The following is an 8,443-nucleotide window of genomic DNA, read 5'->3' as shown; positions in this document are numbered from 1 at the left end:
TAGATTTTATTCTCAACGTTACTTCATTATTTTATTATTGTTTCATATAAATATTTTTTTTGAAAAATAATTTACATATACTTCCAAGTTAAGTGTTTGTATTAATTGTTACATATGTCATAATTTCAACCACAATATTAAATTATGGTATGTATTATTACAAACTATAGTTTAATGTATATATTAAATACTTATGTAGTATCGTTGAGCTGTGCTCAGCGCTGTAGAGGTCGCTGCTGGGTACGGCCGCTCTTTTCCTCATTTTTTGTACCGTGGAAGAAAAATCGGACTCCTACGTTCGTAACCTAAGGCGCTAACCACTTCGTCGTCCGACACTAGTTAGTGTCGAGTGGTGCTATTTAACTATCGAGTGCCACCACAGGCCCTTCTTTCCACGATACTACACTTATAAAGAATTTATTTGTAGATTTATCGGTTGTAGGAATATCGGCACTACATCAAAGAATCGGATTAAAGCACTAATTACCAAAGATATATTGAATATACGTTGCTTGGGTGTTAAAAAATCTGTTAACGACCATTTTGGAGATACTTTGCTCAAACACCACAACCTGGCCCTTCAACTACAACTACGCCAAAAGTTTTGAAGAGCCGAGCAAAAAGAGAGGGTTGAAGGAAAGCTGCAATTAATATTAAAAAACAACAGTCAATGTCACTTGTTGCAAAATTACGAAAGCCATTAATTCGTGACGATGACAGTAATGTAAATGTTTGTATCATATTATGATGAAATTTAATATCTTTAATCTTACCCCGAATCTCATGTTACTGATCAATACTAACCTTTATATATAGTACTTAATAATGCTTGATATCGGTTAATTAATATGTTGAAATCTAATCGCTCAATGTATGTACATTGTGCATATAAATTCTATTATAACGTAATTAAATATATCCTACATTTTTAGAGGAAACGTGAAAACCGATCTAAAAAAAAGGAAAAGTGCTAGAAGTAGCTCAGAAGAAGAAATAACACAAAGCCCTACAAAACATAGTAAATGAGAAAAGTGTTTTAAGCGAAACAATTTCAAGGAAAATCGCGGGTACTTCACAGACACATTCCCTATAAGAGAAGATGCAATACAGCCAGAAAAGTGTTCAATGACAACAAGAAATAGTAATAGAAAGAGAACTTTTTCACAGAGTGAAAACACGAAGATGCATCAGCTAAAAGAAGAAGATGAGTCATTCCCTGAAGTGAAAAAGTTTCAAGCAAATATTCAGAAACAAGAAATTAAAAAGCGGCAAAACAGATCTATGACATTGTGTTTCGATCGCGGAGAGACGCGATCGCGAGGAAGCACGCCAACGGGAGTCGTAAATTCCCGTCACGATTAGATAATCGACGCCACGAAATGATCGATCCCCTATTTCGATTAGGATAATAGAGGTGGTTAATTGAATATGACACTGATGTAACAAGGTGTGAATGACAGTTTATTCCAACAACTTTGTGAAGAAGATAGTTACGCTGGTGCGTATGTATAAGATAAGTGACTGACTGATCTTCGGGTGTAGACCCGGTCGAAGGATGTTGTATGTTTGAAGGTTGAAGAATCAGTGATGTTCGGTGACGATGCTGTAGCGGAGGAAAGCTAAGGATGCGTGTGTCTAGCGCACGGGACCATCGGATTTGTTGTTAATTGGTTAAACGAAGGTTGGTGGACTAGGAAGGGTCTTAGCTGCTCTCGATAGAAAGTTGTTATTAGGAAGCATCGTACGTGGGAAAACCCAACTTTCCCTTGTCAAGCCGTGGTAGACAATAATCTTTAGAAATGATTCAGAAAACAGATGTTTGTTGGGTCTGAAGGACCTTAGCAAGCAAATTAGTGGGATTTATGACGGGTGCTTAAGGTTATTGAGGGTACGCCGTAAGAATGAGCGGACATCTGGGGCCTGTCTGGCCCGCGGTGTATGGCCGGGTCCAGGTAGAGTGTTGCACGACGCAACATATTGAGTGAAGATGAAATACAACCATCTTCGGAGGAAGAGAGAATGCTCTATTCGATCCATTTGAACAGGCAGGTGTCACGTAATTTTTAGGGTTGGTTGGTGGAAATAAAATATAGTTGAGTCGTAACACAACAATTAACTTTGTTTTAATCAACCTTTATTGTGAATTCACCAATCACAATGTAACATGCACTGAATTAGCATAAATCACAATTCACTCCAACCACGTTATGTAAGACTTAGTTACAACAATATATTAAGTACGCGACTTATAAGGGTAGAGACCGATATAGATATGTTGACTATTCTAAGGATACAGAATAAGTGAAGTTTTACTGACGATACTGTGTCTGAGGAAAGCTAGGGGTGGGTGTGTCTAAGGACACGGGACTATCGGATTTGTTGATGACAATTTTGGTTAAGGAAGTGAGGGCAGTAGATACCGTCTCCGATTGGATAATAGGACGGTTGGTGGACCAGGAAGGGTTTTAGCCGCTCTCGCGAGAAAGTTGCCAACGGAACATGTCAGATGTGAAGGAAACCAACTTTCTAGGCTAACACGTGGTAGACAATAAACGTAAAGGGAAATCTAAGACAAGAAATACTCGCTTGGTCCGAAGGACCTTAACTATGAAAATGCCAAGACCCCTGGTGGGTACTTAAGACTACTGAGGGCACGCGCCAAGGATATGCAGACATCTGGGTGCCATCCTGTCCGTGGTGTGTGGCCTGGTCTCTGATGTGAATTGACGTTACACAGGTACGGACACTTCAAAACTTGTTCAACTAGGATAACTAGAACGAAAACACGAGAACAAAACACTAGAGCTATTGCATGAACAAAAGCTTTGAAAAATGCAAACATTGCAGAGGAAGCGATTGCATATAAATCCGCTGCGTTAAATGTGCAGGTACACACCCCACTGACCAGTGCACTAAATCACCGGAAACCCCAACGAAGTGCATCCACTGTCAAGGTGACCATTCTGCTAACTACAAAGGCCGCTCAGCCTACAAAACCTTATGTATAAATAAGTATCCCAAGCTTAGAGCCAAAGAGACAACCAATCAAATACCCAGTCTTCCGAAATTCACTACTACTTCAATCTCCTATACTACTCCCAAACAGTACAAGGAAATCAAAATAATCCAAATAACCACAGGGACCATTCTCAAAATAATGTCTCCAATTCATAGAACACAGACAACGTCTCTAGTGTCACAGTGGCCCCGCGAATGCAGCAATAGGATAATCATATCTCTCACATACCTTAGCCATCGAAACAGTAACTAAGCAGTAACAGGATCCCTATGTGACCGGCATCCAACGATAACCCCTCCACAGGAGCCAACCCCTTGATATAAAAAAACCTCCCAAGTCAGTACTCGACATTCTATTCTGTTCTGTTATAACATTCTGTATCGTTACTTTGTCAGTTTCTAATAAATTTTGTAATAACGATCATAATTGGAATACGAATCTCTCACCTTACGTGCGGAATGTGAAATAATCCCGAATCAACGTGACATTAGAGTTGAAAAGTTAATAGAAAAACAATCTGAACAAATAAATAATTTGCTATCACTATTAACACTCACCATGGATAAATTAATACGCCCCGACGCAAAATAAAATCAAGACGCATAGCTCTTTGGAATGCCAAGGGGCTAGCTCAATACAAATTCGAACTAGAACTCTTTCTAAAGCAACAGCAAGTCGACGTAATGCTCGTATCTGAAACCCACTTCACCGACAAAAACTATCTGAAAATAAATGGTTATAACTTCTACCATACCCAACATCCCAGCGGAAAGGCCCACGGTGGCACCGGAATCATTATCAAATCCAGCATTAAGCACTACGAACTTCCATCATTCCAGAAAGATTACCTCCAAGCAACAAACGTAGCAATAGAAGACTACCATGGTACAATCACCACTTCAGCAGTATACTGCCCTCCCAGACACTCCATCGCCAAAGAAGATTTTGATAACTTTCTTGGCACTCTGGGCAATAGATTCATAGCTGGAGGAGACTATAACGCCAAACTTACCCAATGGGGCAGAGGTCACAGTAAGAGGCAAAAATCTCTTAAACAGCATAATCACCAACAATCTCGACTACTTCACCACATATGAACCCACACACTGGCCCACTGACACTAACAAAATACCTGACTTACTTGACTTCTTCATAACTAAAAATATCTCGCCAAAATATGTCCAAATCAACTCCTCGGCTGATCTCTCTTCTGACCATTCGCCCGTGATAGCAACAGTCAGTTCAACAAGTATCGAGAATACACCTAATGGCTTTATTCATAATCAACTCACCAACTGGCAGCTCTTTAGAGAAGTCTTTAATGACTCAACTTCAGCCTTAATTTCACTAAAAACTAATGAAGATATCGAAGCAGTCACGAAATACTTAAACACGAGCATAATAAACGCTATCCGCTCCTCCACACCTACTAAGACTTCTATCAGCAAACGTGAATATCCCCATTACATATTTAAAAAAATAGCAGAAAAACGTAGACTAAGAAGAGTATGGTAGTCCCATAGAACACCGGATAACAAACGCAAACTAAACAACGCAACTAGAAAGCCAATCACAATCATCAAAAATTATAAAAACGACTGTTTTCATAAATATCTCGCCAATTTGTCCCCCACAGCTGACTCCAACTACTCACTATGGAGGGCTTCCAGGAAACTCACGCGCTCCCCGCAAATAATCCCATCAATCCGCTATCCGCAAGGTGGATGGGCGTGTAGCCCTATAGGTAAAGCCAACCTGTTTGCTAAATACTTGTCTAAAGTATTTAAACCCCATTCCTCCAAAGCTGCCGCAGACATTACTGAACACCTGCACTCTCCCTTCTAAATGTCTCCTCCTATTGAACCCTTCACTTCTGCAGAGATTATAGAATCAATCAGTCGCCTAAACCCCAAGAAAGCAGCGGGGCATGACCTAATAGGCAATAGAGCAATCAATGAACTTCTCATAAAAGGGATTGCACTCGTCACATCGATTTTTAACGCAATTCTTCGCCTTGAATACTTTCCTAAGGCCTGGAAAATTTCACTGATTACTCTCATCCCTAAACTCGGAAAACCAATATATGAAACTCTGCTTCTATCGCCCAATTAGTCTTTTACCTATCCTGTCAAAACTATTCGAGAAAATGCTAACGAATAGACTCCTTCCACTCTTGGGGGATTTGAAAATACTCCCAGATCATCAATTCGGTTTTCGGAAACAGCATTCAACAGTAGAGCAAATCCATCGCATAACACACATTATCAACCAATCCCTTGAAAAGAAAAAATATTGCTCAGCGATATTCCTAAACATTCAACAGGCATTCGACAAAGTATGACACGAAGTACTACTATACAAACTTAAAAAAGTCCTACCACACACCAACTACTCCATCTTAAAGTCCTACCTAACCAATAGACAACTCATGGTTAAATACTTAGACGTCACTTCCACAGCGTTCCCAATGGAATCTAGCATACTCCGAGGTAGTGTCCTCGGACGCCTGCTGTTCTCCATCTACACTGTTACCGATTTACCAACATCAACAGAGATAACAATAGCAACATTTGCTGACGACACAGCGCTACTAGCTTCCCACGCTGTTACGTCGCATGGAACAGCTGTACTCCAGCCGACGCTACCTGGCAGCCAGCGGCCCTCAATAAACTCAAGGACCCACCATAAACCGTCAACTTTGGCTTCATTGTTTCCACATGTTTGCCAGTCAAACTGTTTGTCTAGAAGTAAGTATTTTCAGTTTATTTTCGGGTTTCGGAAAAGTCCTTGAGTTTATTAGGCTCTTAGAAATCACGGAGAAAGCGTGTAGTCACCGAATGGGAATACCGAACACATGTTTATCGAAAAGGACTGGTTTTCCCCAGGAACGAAGTCACCCCCCGATCCACGTTGGTGGGAGACTACCTCATATCCTTTTTCATTAGCATGGCTCATAACCAATCGGCATCGCGGATGGTTACCCTCACTTCCTTGACGAAAAGTGTGAACAACGAATCCGCGTTCTTCGTTCAAAGGGCACACCCACGCCAAACTTTCCTCCGGAAAAACATAAGAGGGAATAGTCAGTCAAGCAATTCGAGCCTCTCAAGTGGGTCATTACATCAACTCAATACTGTAGAAGCAATTCAGAAAAATATGACAAGGAAGGGATGTGTGTTGAATAATAGATAATAAAACTTCATTTACCTTAAAAACTGTTCTTTTTAATAATATTAGCCCGAAACGTTTTAAATGTAAATGCATACAGAATTTGATTTTATGCTAAAAGTATCTGTACATGCTCAATCCGCCTTGCGATAGCATACGTATCTAACAGGGGATTCGTAATATATTTGACACATATTATCTTTACACGGGAAAATCCATGTCGAAGGAGCAAAAATATCCTGCAAAATTGAGACTGAAAACATATTTTACGGAATATCCCGGAAATTATTACGTTTAGAAAGACAGTTTAAACGTAGCAATTGTCTACAAGCAAGGAATTCAGCTAAACAGTTTTAATCTATAATTTAATTTTATCTGCAAATTTTCTTTAATACTAGAAATTCGCGTCTTTTTGTTAACTTTTATTGCAAAATGTTGTTCGATGCTGTGGAAAATTGAGAAACTTCAAAGAAATGTATAAAATATGGATAAATGGAAATTTTTATTTTTGATATTATAACAAAAATAACTGCATTTGTTATTATTGTACTATACTTGAAATAAATTCAGCCACTTCCAACATAAAAGTAAATTGTTTGTAATATGAAAAATACACAACATCAGACAGATATTAAGAAACACACTATGTAACTTCAATTTATATATCATGTTCATAACATATAACAATATTTCCAAAATATTATATCATAATAGAAATGTAATTATATTCTTTCCAGCCATCTTACTCAAGATCCAGTTTTCGGTTTTTGGTCGTGGACCTTTGCCCTATCGAAGCTAGTAGAATTTTGCGACACAGCCTTCATTGTGTTACGAAAGCAACCGTTGATTTTTCTACATTGGTACCATCACGTAACAGTCCTTCTCTATACCTGGTTCTCTTATGCAGAGGCCACAGAAAATGGCAAGTGGTTTGGCTTGGTAAACTCTTTCGTTCATGCCTGGATGTACTCCTATTATGCTCTGAAAGCAATGCGGTTCAATATACCAAAATGGGTCGCCATGTTTGTTACTACGCTACAGCTATCACAAATGGTTGTGGGTTGCATTTTAACTGCATCAGCTTACTACTATGTACACAGTGCCCAAGTTGAATGTCACGTTACGCCTTTGAACATCAAACTTGCTATGCTGATGTACCTCAGCTATTTCATTTTATTTGTCAGATTCTTCCAGCAGGCTTATTTATCTAACAAACACATAAAAAAAATTGGAAAGAAGGATTAGCCTAATAGATCTGCAAGTTATAACAAGCTGAAGTTTATGTAGAGCAGGTGAAAAATTTTTTAAATCTTTTTTACGGATGCTTTTCAGTGACATATCTTAAGAAAAACTTTATCAAAATCTCATGTGATGGATATGGACGTCAAGAAATAATTTGATGAATATAGTTCTCTCAAGCCTTTGTGAAGGCAAAGTTGTAAAGATTGATTGTGAATGAATGAAAATGAAGAAATAGAATTAAAGTAAATCTCGCACACTAAATCAGAAATAAATTTTTAATATCTTAACAATATTATCGTTAACTATAGTACGAATGAATTAATAAATCTCGTCCTGGAAACACATATATCCCTAATCTGTTTACTTATGAAACGATTTCCAAAGAAATTTTTTGGTCTCTTTTATTTGTAATGTTTCCTTCTTCCGATAACGTGACAAAACCTTACTGGAACAAGAACGGAAGCGATATAATATTTGAAAATGTAATGTGTAAATATTCGGGTAATATTAACGTATCTAATATTGAATCATCTAATAGTAAAAAAAATATTAAACACAGATTCGCCGGCAAATCTGATATACTTTTATAATAATGAATTATAGGGTTGACATATTTATTGTCGTACGTATAAAACTATGAAACTATATATATTGAAAGAAGCCATAGAATACATAACAATTTGTATGAATAAAGTACGAGTGATATTAAAAAATGGATCATGCATTAGTTCAAAATCTTTATTGAGCCTTAGAATATTTTCTGCTATTTTTAAGTGTCAATATTGATTATTATCTTGTTTAGTATGTAGGGAACGCCTCTCAAACGTTTTTCTATTTTCATTCGAACTGTCTATGTACGTATATATGTATGTATATTATACCGCCGTTTTCTGGTGGTATTACATATTCTAATGGTGTAAGAAAATACTTATACTCATTGTTTTGTAAAATACACACTACCGGTGAAGAATTGATAACCTTCCCATTGCGTCTATATAAAATCATCTACTAGTT

At 37.9% G+C, this 8,443-nt stretch overlaps 1 long non-coding RNA gene and 1 pseudogene across 1 annotated transcript; both read left to right on the top strand.

Moving 5' to 3' along the window:
* Positions 1 to 284: 284 nt before the first annotated feature.
* Positions 285 to 3,445, top strand: LOC143304704 (uncharacterized). Its single transcript, XR_013061363.1, has 2 exons — positions 285 to 730; positions 933 to 3,445. It is a non-coding gene; the product is annotated as an uncharacterized LOC143304704 (long non-coding RNA).
* A 2,002-nt stretch (positions 3,446 to 5,447) lies between these two features.
* Positions 5,448 to 7,616, top strand: LOC117165206 (very long chain fatty acid elongase 6 pseudogene; annotated as a pseudogene).
* The last annotated feature ends 827 nt before the right edge of the window (positions 7,617 to 8,443 follow it).

Source organism: Bombus vancouverensis, unplaced genomic scaffold (assembly GCF_051014615.1).
Source record: "Bombus vancouverensis nearcticus unplaced genomic scaffold, iyBomVanc1_principal scaffold0049, whole genome shotgun sequence".
Taxonomy (NCBI): Eukaryota; Metazoa; Arthropoda; class Insecta; order Hymenoptera; family Apidae; genus Bombus; species Bombus vancouverensis.
This window is presented reverse-complemented; position numbering and strand designations above follow the sequence as displayed.